At 46.6% G+C, this 13,249-nt stretch overlaps 1 non-coding gene across 1 annotated transcript; it reads left to right on the top strand.

The window, feature by feature from the left end:
- Positions 1-196: 196 nt before the first annotated feature.
- On the top strand, positions 197-278 carry trnas-gcu (transfer RNA serine (anticodon GCU)). Its single transcript has one exon. It is a non-coding gene; the product is annotated as a tRNA-Ser (tRNA).
- The last annotated feature ends 12,971 nt before the right edge of the window (positions 279-13,249 follow it).

Here is a 13,249-nt window from a genome sequence, read left to right as displayed (position 1 = left end):
AAACCGGCCATTTTTGACAGTCCCTCATCTGAAGTAACGGAAGGCCTGTTGCTTACATTAAGCTGATTGTACATTTTCAACATTGTAGATCTGTGTGCACGGGCAGGATAAGCGGTGAAGTTGAATTTCTTTCAGGGTAGTTCTAATTAGATGTAAAAAGCAAGAAATGGAATGTCTGAAAACAGTATATTGGTGAGATGAGGTGGCCGAGAGGTTAAGGCGATGGACTGCTAATCCATTGTGCTCTGCACGCGTGGGTTCGAATCCCATCCTCGTCGTTACTGTATTACACGTTTGATGCTGATGCATTTTACTGAATCTTACTTGAAATACAATTTTGTGAAAATTGCACTGGTGTTGCTGGTCTGTGCCCCTGCATTGCTCATATCTTGTTAAAATTAAAATATTCAAAGAAATTTCTCAACCCACCTTGAATGAAAGTGGAGATGAGATCGTGAATCGGAGATTGAGAACCCTCTCTTCCTTCTTCCTTCCTTTGAGATTGGAACCGAATGAAAAGACTAGCGGCAACAGAGGCAAATGATTAGGGAACAGGAACATAAATTTCTCCTTTGGAATTTCAAAAATATTTATCAAACTTAAAGACGAGATTTTCTGTTTTTGGGTCTTTGGTTGAGAGATAAATAATGCGCGAGAAATCCTCGTTCTTTTCAGCATTCTCTCATGGGATCTGAAGCCCCAGTTTAACATCTTACTAGAAGGACGGCACTGCCGACAGTGCAGCACTACCTCAGTACTGCCCTGGAGTGTCAGCCTGGATTATGCACTCAAGTCTCTGGAGTGAGGCTTAAGTATGCTGCCGCTGAGCTACGGCTGACACTTAAACGCAGTTCATTTGGCTGGAGTAAAATGACGGAGATAATGGGAAAAATGATAATGGAGTAAATTTTCAACTTGGTGTCCAAGATTAAACCGGGCATCGTTTTAGAAACAGCCCGATTTATGTTGCCATAGATTTCATAAGCGTTGAAAATCAGGCCTGTCTATAATGGGCGGGGTCGCGGTCAGTTGCGAATCATTCTGGGTCTGTTTAAACCGCGAGTGCTCACAGCCCCGGATCATTCTGTGTCTGTTTGAAATGGCAGAGCTCACAATCTCGGATCATGCCGTTTTTTTTAGAAGCAGAGCGATTTCAGCTTTGATGACCGAGTTGTTGAGTTTAAGAAAATGTGCCAGGGCTCCGTCCGGGATTTGAACCCGGGACCTCTCGCATTTTAATCGTGAAATGTCCAAAGCGAGAATCATACCCCTAGACCAACGAGCCGCCGATGTCATTTCCCATTTGTATTGAGTTTCACTGCGCTGGTGCGAATCCAGCTCACAGAGGACCTGTTAATACAGTTGAAATATTTTTATCTTTTCCTCAATCCACTTCTTTTTTCGAGCAGTTTCCTTGAACCTGCTCACAATTCGCCCCATAAAAAGAGATTCAGCGGCATCAGCGGCCGCATAGACTAATGGATTAGGCATCTGACTTCTGTTGCAAATTCTTCAGTTATCAGAAGATTGAAGGTTCAAGTCCTACAAAGGTCTTTTAATTATCTGGGCGACACTTTTTATATTCTGAATCTGGCGTGAAACCGGCCATTTTTGACAGTCCCTCATCTGAAGTAACGGAAGGCCTGTTGCTTTCATTAAGCTGATTGTACATTTTCAACATTGTAGATCTGTGTGCACGGGCAGGATAAGCGGTGAAGTTGAATTTCTTTCAGGGTAGTTCTAATTGGATGTAAAAAGCAAGAAATGGAATGTCTGAAAACCGTACATTGGTGAGACGAGGAGGCCGAGTGGTTAAGGCGATGGACTGCTAATCTATTGTACTCTGCACGCGTGGGTACGAATCCCATCCTCGTCGTTACTGTATTACACGTTTGATGCTGATGCACTTTGCAAGCATTTCACTGAATCTTACTTGCAATGCATTTTCGTGGAAATTGCACTGGTGTTGCTGGTCTGTGCCCCTGCATTGCTCATATCTTGTTAAAATTAAAATATTCCAAGAAATTTCTCAACCCACCTTGAATGAAAGTGGAGATGAGATCGCGAATCGGAGACTGAGAACCCTCTCTTCCTTCTTCCTTCCTCTGAGATTGGCACCGAAACAGTTATCAGAAGATTGAAGGTTTAAATCCTACAAAGGTCTTTTAATTATCTGGGCGACACTTTTTATATTCTGAATCTGGCGTGAAACCGGCCAATTTTGACAGTCCCTCATCTGAAGTATGAATGGGGGAGGTTCCCAGGTTCAAATGATGGCATTTTACCGTTCCAGAAGGTCGGATTCTCTTTTCTCCAGAGAATGTTTGAGCTCCAGAGGACAGAAGGCACAGGGTTTGTCGAAACAACACTCGTGGAGTAAAGAAAATTTTTCCAGCAGGTGCGCAGATTGAAGCTTACATGAGGTGCGCAGATTGAAGCTGACATGAGGTGCGCAGATTGAAGCTGACATGAGGTGCGCAGATTGAAGCTGACATGTTAATTAATCACAATTCAAACGGACTCATTGGCGATTTCCATTCCTTGAAGGACATCAATGAACGAGTTGTGGTTTTGCTGCAAAAGTTCATCACTAAAACCTGACTGTACAGCGACCCTGGCGGGACTCCAACCCACAACCTTCCCACCATTAATTAGAAGGCCAACGCGCTATCCATTCACCCACAGAGCCGATTACACTCGAAGATTCTGAATCCGTAAGTTTGAGCTTCTTTATGGGTGAACGCGAGACTTGAAGATATGTTTTGATAATTTCCCTGTAAATCATTTCCACCTCCGTCCTTTCTCGAGGTTTGTACAAACGAATGAATGAGAGGATCAGGCACATCACTCCGAGAAACTCGTCCGCTAAACAGTGAAAAGTGACAGTGTTTATTGTGAGGGGTTTCGAGTTATTCACACACAATCTGGTAAAAAAATTTAGCCGCAACCCAGACACGTCGTCTTATGATCTGGAGTCAGGCGAGTTCCCCAAATCATGTTGTGTCTCCAAAACCCCCATAAAGAGGCGCTTCCTTCTTATGGTGGTACTTTGAGACAACACTTCTTAAATCCTAACTGTGTGACACATGAATGCTTTCAAACCCCCGCCAGCTCCCGCGGGGGGTGAGGCAGCCATGAGAAGCAGCATTCCCTGTGAGCGCCCATATCCCGCTAGCTTTTGCCGCCAGCTGCCAGTGATCTACAACAAATACAATTGCAGAGACAGGGCTGCGGCGCATCTGTATTCGTTATTAATGTAAATTTTGTGTATATATTTGTACTTATGTTCCTTGTAAATAAATCGTAAATAAATGCAAATACAATTATAACACAGCAATACATGCAGCGATGCTCTCCGGCTTTGCAGCACCTGCCGCTTGCAGCTGCAATGGTCGGAAGGGTTAATGCGTTGGGATTGAATTCCACTCGGGTTTTCCTGCTTGCTGCGATACTGTTTAAAGTTCCGTACAATGCTCGAATAAATAAGAGCTGGAGCTGCCGGGCTACATTTACATCGATCGCCAGGGCTGATCTAACCCGCAAAAGGGGCAGAAAAGGGGAAAGAAAGATTGAAACAACATTCAGTCCGGCAGAGCTGGACATCCAGCAGATTGACATTTCAGCCGAGCAGACGATGAACCTCCTTCTTGAAAATGGTTCGTCAGTCCAACTCAGAGGGGATTAAGCATCATGAAAGTCGGAATGGACCGGGGCCACTTGTATAACAGGAAGTGTAGGGGGCAGTTTCCCTTCCTTGAAGAACATTAATGATTCAGTTGCAGAATTTGTTTGCACCACTCGCCAGTCGGCCCAAGGATGAGCCGAGCCGATTACGTGGAGTTGAAGCAATTTCTTCAGTCAGTTAATTCAGTGGAATTTAAAGAGAAATAAGAAATTAGCGTCATTAAATGCATTTGTCCTAAACTGATGCCTTTTGCACATCTCGGTGAGGTCAGACACGCTCTGTCTGTCTGTTACTGCTTGTGACCATTAACGGGAACTGGCCGCCAGTTAAACGTTTATCAGCAAACCGAAGAAAGACAAATAAACAGAAAGATGTGTTACTCGGCCCGGAGCAAAGTGCAATGGATGTCCTTCAAAATAATTGCCCCAGACATTTTGTGTGGAATTAGTTTTGTAAAGTTTAGATTTTCCATGTTACGAATATTATAACAAACTGTAAAACAACAACAACTTGAATATATATAGCGCTTTTCATAGAATCATAGAATGGAATGGTTACAGCACGGATGAAGGCCATTCAGCCCATCGAGGCCGTGTCGGCTGTCGGCAAGAGCACTTGAGCTAGTCCCTGGCACCCGCCCATTCCCGTAGCCCTGCATTTTGTTTCCTTCAGATACTTATCCAACTCCCTTTTGAAAGCCATGATTGAATCTGCCTCCACCACCTTTTCAGGCAGTGATTTCCAGATCCTCACCACTCGCTGTGTAACAATAGGTTGTGCTTCAGTCACCTTTGGTTTGTTGCCAATCATATTCAATCTGTGTCCTCTGGTTCTCGACACTTCTGCCAATGGGAACAGTTTACCTCTACTCTATCCAGACCCCTCATGAATTTGAAAACCTCTATTAAATCTCCTCTCAATCTTCTCTGCTCTAAGGAAAACAACCTGAGCTTCTCCGGTCTATCCACGTAACTTAAGTCCCTCATCCCTGGAATCATTCTCGTAAATCTTTTTCCACACCGTCTCTAAGGCCTTCACATCCTTCCTAAAGTGCGGTGCCCAGGATTGGACACAATACTCCAGTTGGAGCCGAGCCAGTGTTTTACACAGCATCATCATAATTAACACGCTTTTGTACTCTATAGATCTATTCATGAAGCCCAGGATCCCGTAAGCTTATTTGTTAACTGCTTTCTCAATCTGCTCTGCCACCTTCAAAGATTTGTGCACATATACCCCCAGGTCTCTCTCTTCATGCACCCCCTTTATGATTGTACCCTTTAGTTTACATTTCCTCTCCTCATTCTTTCCCCCAATATGTATCACTTCGCACTTTTCTGCATTAAATTTCATCTGCCACGTGTCTGCCCATTCCTCCAGGCTGTCTATGACCACATGAACACTATCACTATCCTCCTCACTGTTCAATATACTTCCAAGTTTTGCATCAGCTGCAAGTTTTGAAATTGTGCCCTGAACTCCCAGGCCCAAGTCATTAATATATATCAACAAAAGCAGTGATCCCAGAACCGAGCCCGGGATCAACACTGTAAAACATCCTCAAGTCCGAAAAGCAACAGTTCACCACAACTCTCTGTTTCCTGTACTTAGCCAATTTCGTATCCATGCTACAACTCTCCCTTTTATTCCATGGGCTTTAACATTGCTGGCAAGCCTATTATGTGTCACATTGTCGAACGCCTTTTGGAAGTCCACGTCAATTGCATTGCGCTCATCACCCTCTCTGTTACAGCATCAGAAATCTCTATCAAGTGGGTGAGAGAGTTATTCTACAATCAGTGAGTGCAGGACATCCCTTCAACATTGTTCAGATATAAAATTTAAAAATACTCTCGAACAGAAAAACTGAGAGTGTAATCAGAAGTAACAGAAAAAGCGCACTTAACTCTGAAAATAATTATTGCCCCAAAACTGGATATTCAATCCTTCAAACACTGCCCTGATATAAACTCAGAACTGCACACTGTGAAAGCTCAGTGATCCCGCAGTGATTCAAACACACATCATTTTACTGCGAATGCAGATACACTGGCGTTCCACCATTGGTCCACAGTTAGCAAGTGATGCCAAATCCAGAGAAGGTAGATCGGTGCAGACCGCCACCTGGGCTCTCGGAGTGCAAGAGGCAGAAGCAGCAGCAGCCAGGATCCCCGCTCTCTAATCCAGCCACTACCGGTGGAGAGCTGCCAGTCCCGGCTTGAGGCATGCCTGGGAGCCGCTGAAAACAGTGGATACGAGAGCAAGTCAGATGCTGGGTATTCTGCGGCGATTGTCTCATCTCCTGACTCCCCAAGGCATTTCCACCATCTACAAGGCACAAGTCAAGTGTGTGATGGAATACTCTCCAATTGCTTGGATGAGTGCAACTCCAACAACACTCAAGAAGCTCGACACCATACAGGACAAACCAGCCCGCTTGATTGGCATCCCATTCATCACCTTAAAAATTCACTCCCTTCACAAGTGGCGTACCGTGGCTGCAGTGTATACCATCTACAAGATGCACTGCAGCAACTCGCCAAGGCTTCTTCAACAGCACCTGCCAAACCCACGAACTCTACCACCTAGAAGAACAAGGGCAGCAGGCGCATGGGAACACCAACAGCTCCAAGTTCCCCTCCAAGTCACGCACCAGCCTGAGTTGGAAATATATCAACGTTCCTTCATCGTTGCTGGGTCAAAATCCTGGAACTCCCTCTCTAACAGCATTGTGGGAGTACCTTCATGAAACGGACTGCAGTGGTTCAAGGAGGCCGCTCACCATCTCCTTCTCAAGGACAATTACGGATTACCAGCGAGGCCCACAATCCATGAAGGAATAAAAAGAATAGTTTTTTTGCGCATGATGTTGCGTAATAAAGGGATTGTTGATGAAGTGCCTGTCTCACTAGATGCTGCTTGACCTGATCAACGCTCCATCCATCATATATTTTTTATTTTGAACTTTGCAGCGAGCATTTCTTCGCACAACAACAAAATCAACATAATTTTATGGCAGCAATGGGATTTGAACCCACGGCCGTGAAAAGACTGAAGTCTAATTCCAGCACCTTAGACCGCTCGGCCACGCTACCACGCCAACATGTCCACATTTCGGATACTGGCGACTGATAATTGAAAGCCAGCTCTCCTGTTGCTTTTGCATTGAGTCAAGGGCTTTGCATTGAGAAAGAAGGAAATAAAAGAGCTTTCTGAGCTGTGTTTATGGAGCGAGGTGGTTGAGAGTTTAAGGCGGCGGGTCACTAATCATCTGTGCTCTACACGCATTGTTTCGAATTCTACCGTTATTGCATTTAAAACTAGATATTTTTCAACACATCCAAGACTCCTGTATCTGAGTCCTTTCCTTGCCCAATCGACAGTGGGAAGTTTTGTTTTGCTGCCTCACTCTATTTGCACAAATCAGCAAAGTCCTCATTTCAGCCCAAACTGTTTCTTGCACGGAGGTGTTGAAATTGTAAGATATGAGTGACGTGAAGTATAATTCAAAGTGGACAGTGACGTCCTGGTAAAAGGAAAATTTCTCTTCAGATGCTGCCTGAGCTATTGAATATTTGCAGCATTTTCTGTTTTAATTTTCTGCTTGCACTGCAGCAGTTTACCCAACAACACAAAGCTTGCCACAAGGGCGCAGCTCCAGGCAAAACGTTTCAGCACTCTTCTCACATACAAGATCACGCTTACCTTCCCCCACACATGCCAGAAATTCGGGCCCCAACACGTGAGTAAGCACGGGGTACTCACGCGTAGACCGAACGAAAGTGTTGGTTTCGTGCATGCACTGCGCATGCGTGGGAAAACGGCACTTCCATTCCCCTGAAAGAAGGGGTTCAGAGGTGGAACGCGCGCGCAGGTGAGACTGCGTGTGCGCTTTGAACTTAGGTTTTTTTTACAGGTTTTCACATGAGGGTAAGCCTATAGGATTTACATATTTGAAAAGCAGGCGTAAGGCCTGCTTTTTAAAAGGTAAGTGGTCAATTAATTAAAATTAAAACATTTTTCTGCAGGTTTATTATTTTTAAATACTTTAAAGTAAGGTAAGTTTATTTTTAGCCCCGTTTTTTTATAAAGTTACTTTTTTCAAAAATTTATATTATTGTTTAAAATAGTTATTTAATGTAATTTATAGTTTATTTAAACAGTGTGATTTAATAAAAACATATTTTAAGGTTAACGACTGTTTTGGGAGCCAGAGTATTCATAAGTTTGACAGGGCTTTCTGTCAATCTTATGAATGGGCTTTTCGCTCCTCCGATTGGCTGCCCATGGCTCACTTGATCTCAGGGTTGCATCGGACTAACTACGCCACTGGAACATGCAAGCACAGCGCACCGGGAGCAGGACCGGGTGATGGCCCAGAAATTCGGGTCGGGGGCTTCCTGCGGCTGCAAGCCCCTGACCTACACTTGCCTCGCGCGCCGGCCATTGTGCTTTGGGCCCACGTGGGATTCCAATCCTGGGCCTCCTCCAACTGCTGGCAGGCTGTGCTTGTGTATCCCAGGGGCGCAGTTATTTCAATGCGTCCACTGGCATCACGTGAGCCATGGAGAGCCAATGGTAGCAGGGAATGCTTCATTCATAAATTTGACAGGAAGAGCTGTCAAACCTATAAAGCGTATAAGCCCCAAAACATCATTAAATTTCAAATACATTAAAAAAAGAATCACATTTTTAAAATAACTATAAATTACATAAAATAACTGTTTTAAACAAAAATTTAAATTTTGAAAAAATTATTACTGTTTTTAACGCGGGTCAAAATAAATTTACATTTCATTTAAGTATTTAAAAGTAATAAACCTGTGGAAAATATGTTATAATTTTATTTAATTCACCACTTACTATATTAAAAGCAGGCTTTGCGACTGCTTTTTAAACGCACAGCTGCTGGAGGCTTACCCTCCAGGAGAAACCTGTAAAAAAAACGAAGTTCCAGGCGTGCTCGTTGCCTCTCCGGTGCACGCATTCGACCTGTGAACCCCTTCCATTCAAGGGAACGGAAGTTCCGGTTTCCAGTGCATGAGCAGTGCATGCATGAAACCGGCATATTCGTTGGCGCTACACGAGAATACCCAGCGCGTACTCATCCGTGAGGCACCGAATTTCTGGCCCTATATGTTGGAGAGTTTCCATCAAATAGATTTTAATAAATCTGCAAAAAGACGAGGTTAAGACTGGAACTGATAAGATGTCGATTACAGAGTTAACATCAAAGTCAGTCTCATTATCCAATGAGGCAGGAAACCGCGAACAAGGAGGATGGGAATGAAGCAAGGCGGAAAGAAAGGGAGAAAGGTGGAAGGAGCTCTGGATTCGATCAACTTTCCATTAGAGCTGGGTGAAATAATAGGTTGAGAAATTGGGAGAATTTTATCAAACAGGGAGAGAAAATATGGTCTAACTTGGGGACTATAACATTTTCATGCGACGTAGCTTCCAACTGGATTAACAGTCCTGAGACTATAAACTCTCACCAACCTCGATCTAACATTATAATCCAAAAGGAGTCATCCAGAAATCCTTTTTATTTCAGTATTTCTGCTTCCAAACCATAGAAACCACCTTTAATAAAGTCCCTTTACCGCATGTCCTGCCCGAGCTCCCAGATTGAGAATGTGGAAAATGTGGAGCAGGCTTCTGGAAGCAAACGGATTTATATATTGACCTCACAGCTTCGGCACTTCTGGGACTGAATTGCTGCTTTAAAGAATAAAATTGCCGTTTTCTTACGATATACTGAACACTGGCTGATTTTCCGGCGGTTATTATTTGAAGACTTTTGGAATATCTCCAGGCCGAGGAAAGTGGTTCTATTAAAATTTTGGAGCACGTCCAGGGTTTGAACCCGGAACCTCTTGCATTTTAATTGATGTGAATTCCCAAAACGACAACCACACCCCTAAACCAAATAACCACTGAGCTTGCACTGGTTGTTTAATCTCAACAATGAGAATTTCACATACATAAAGCAGATATTTTAGATCAGAGACAGCTTTAAATCTCATTGCTTTCTAATGCATCAATGTGTGAATATGACATTAAATGTGTTTCAATACAGTAGGGGGATTTAAAGCAGATTCTGAGACAATGGTTTCTAAGGTGATCTTACCTGTGGCTCGTTATTTCCCTCTCCCCTTCCTCCCACACGCTGACGGTTTTTAAACCTTGTTTTATTTGTGCTTCTCTGAGCCAGTGCATTCCACAGTCTCGCAAGCCTTTCTACAAATACCCTTGCACTGCTTGACTTCTCTGTTTATTAGTTACTAGCTGGGGGGCCCGGCGTTGCCAGGGCTTTTTTGGGCTGCGCGGTTTACGGCCAGCCACTGCCGGTCCCCCGCTCTGTGTCTTGGGACGTGCGGCTGACGGCGGGCCACTGCCGCTCCCCCGCTGTGTGTCTTGGGCTGAGCGGTTGTCAGGGTTGGCCCGAGTGACCCCAACTCACCTCCGAATCTGTCGGGCAGGGAGCGGGATACTGTGCCGGAGCTGCAATGAGGGGGTTTGTTGTGTTGGTGGTGTCGATGTAGGTATAAACAAAATGGCGGCGAAGTTTCGGGAGGCTGCAGGGTTAGGTCCGCCCACACACACACACGCCATGAAATGCCCCCCGTGACACAGCGCGCTCCCCCCGTAGGATTGGTCAACCTTCACGTCAGTCAATGCTAATGAGCGGATTTCCCCCCGTTTAATTGGCCAACCGCTAATGAGTGGAACCTTGAAAGTTTTTATCTACTGTCCGAACAATTTCTGTCTGACCAAAAAGTAAATACACCTAGGATACCCTCCTAATCATAACCTTTCTTTTGATATAACATATGTGTAGGTACGCTGTATAACTTTTGAGTGATGCCCAGACAGACAGACACCACTATCCTTTTATATGTATATACTAGCTGGGGGGGCCCCGTGTTGCCAGGGCTGTTTTGGGCTGGGCGGTTTAAATCGAGTCCCAGGCTTTTGGGACTGTCTCTGTGTCCCTCTGTGAATCTGCTGCCGGGCAACATTTCTACCGTTTAATACCTTCAAAGATGAAAGTGAAAGTACTTATCAAACGTTTTTGGTAAATCTTATGTTATTTATTAAAAGAGATACTAATTTTTAGCAGCTGGATTAGCAGATTTTGAGCTGGAAGTAGTTGAAGCAATGGCTGCCAGATCCATGAGATGAAAACAATTAGTCCCGCCCACACACACACTGATTGACCAACCATCAGGTGACTGAACTGTAGGATTGGTCAATCATGATGACGCAGGATTGGTCAACTTGACATCAGTCAATCAATGGTAATTAGCAGATAATGAGATTAATTTTGAAGGTTTTTTGTATAACACGCGAAGAATTTTTGTCCGACTGAAAACTAAATATGCTTACGACCGTCCTGGAATGGTAAGCTTTCTTTGGACGTAACGCTAATGTAGGTACGCTCTATAACTTTCGAGTGTTATAGCCGGACAGACACACAGAAGAACAGACAGACAGACAGACAGATAGACAGACAGACAGATCAATCCTTTTATATATATAGATACTAGCTGAAGTGCCCGGCGGTGCCAAGGGATTTTTGAGGGCATGTTCTTGTTGGAAGAGAGAGAGAGAGCGACTGGGAGGAAGAGAGAGAGCGACTGGGGGGAAGAGAGAGAGCGACTGGGGGGAAGAGAGAGAGCGACTGGGGGAAGAGAGAGTGTGACTGGGGGGAAGAGAGAGAGTGACTGGGGGGAAGAGAGAGAGCGACTGGGGGGGAAGAGAGAGAGCGACTGGGGGGGAAGAGAGAGAGCGATTGGGGGAAGAGAGAGAGCGACTGGGGGGAAGAGAGAGAGCCACTGGGGGGAAGCGAGAGAGAGACTGGGGGAAGAGGGAGAGCGACTGGGGGGAAGAGAGAGAGCGACTGGGGGGAAGAGAGAGAGTGACTGGGGGGAAGAGAGGAGAGCGACTGGTGGGAAGAGAGAGAGCGACTGGGGGAAGAGAGAGAGCGACTGGGGGGCATAGAGAGAGCAACTGGGGGGAAGAGAGAGAGCGAGTGGGGGTAAGAGAGAGAGCGACTGGGGGGAAGAGAGAGAGCGACTGGGGGGAAGAGAGTGAGCGACAGGTGGAAGAGAGAGAGCGACTGGGGGAAGAGAGAGAGCGACTGGGGGGAAGAGAGAGAGCGACTGGGGGAGGGGGCAGGGGAGGGGAGAGGGGGAGGGGAGAGGAGGCGGAGGAGGGGGGAGGGGGAGAGGGGGCAGGGGGAGGGGGGCGGGAGGGGGAGGGGGGAGGGGGAGGCGGAGGGGGAGAAGGGGAAGGGGGCGATGGGGGAAGGGGGAGTGGGGGATGGGGAGGGAGGGGGTAAGTGGAGGGGAAGGGGAGGGGGGAGGGGAGGGGAAGCGGGGAGGAAGGGGAGGGGGAAGGGGAGGGGGGAAGGGGAAGGGGGGAGGGGGGAAGGGGGGAAGGGGGAGGGGAGGGAAGGGGGAAATGGGGGGAAGGGAAAGGGGAGGAGGGGGGAAGTTGGAGGAGGGGGGAGGGGTGTGGGGGGGGTGTGGGGGGGAGGGGGAGGGGGGTGTGGGGGGGAGGGGATTGGGGGTAGGGGGATGTGGGGTGGGAAGGGAGGGTGAAAAGGAGGGGGGAGAAAGGGAGGTGGGGAGAAAGGGAGGGGGGAATCAGCAGACCCTTTCCTCTCTGCCGGCGTTGGCTCCGCAGAGCTCCATGCCACCCCATGCACTGACATGGCCCAGTCGAGCGCGGCACCCCGGTCAGGCAGAGCCCCGCTATCCTGAGTCCCGCCCCCCGTTCTCCCGAGTCCCGCCCGCTCTCATGAGACCCGCTCTCCCGCGTAAACCGGCTTCAAGACCGCCGAGCGTGGAAGAGAGAGAGAGAGACGCAGCATCTCACCTGCTGGCTTCCCGTGCTTTATGCCTCGGGCGTCTGTGTGTCGCCTGCTGTGCGTGCACCTTGTGCCTGTCCTGTGTCCATCGCGGCCGATGCCGTTGCCCCGGGTAATGTGATGGGGTTACTGGGTGAGGGGGGGAGGAGCTTGCCACAAGCCGTGGGACAATTACCTAGCTCGGGCGTGGCTGGGCAGGTGAGGGCCAGGCTTTGAGGCCTTACAAAAAGGGGAAATGTAGGAAAAAGAATCAGGTAATAGAAAATATTTACAAATGAATTCACTTTTTATTAAAAACTATTTAATAAAGGCAATTTTTTTTTACTGGAAATTTAGATTTGAAAAGAAACACGCAGAAAGTGGGAAAAAGAAATGAACAGTTTGGAATCAAGATGGCGGCCACTCACCTCGGTTCAGAAAGATAAGGCCCACCCACACACGCACCGATTGGTCAACCGTCAGGTCGCTGAACTGTAGATTGGTCAATCATCACATTACTCAACTGTGGGATGGCCCGCCTGCACACAAAATGAACCCACCCCACTCGATGCAAATGAGCTGATAATGAGCGGAATTTGAAAGTTTTTTTGGATACCGTCGGCACAATTTTTGTCCGACCAAAATGTAAATACTCCTACAAGATACCCCTAATGATGAGCTTTCTTTTCATATAACATATGTTTAGGTAC

Source organism: Somniosus microcephalus, unplaced genomic scaffold (assembly GCF_052327205.1).
Source record: "Somniosus microcephalus isolate GS21.2 unplaced genomic scaffold, FLI_Smic_1.0 unresolved_chr1, whole genome shotgun sequence".
Lineage (NCBI taxonomy): Eukaryota > Metazoa > Chordata > Chondrichthyes > Squaliformes > Somniosidae > Somniosus > Somniosus microcephalus.
This window is presented reverse-complemented; position numbering and strand designations above follow the sequence as displayed.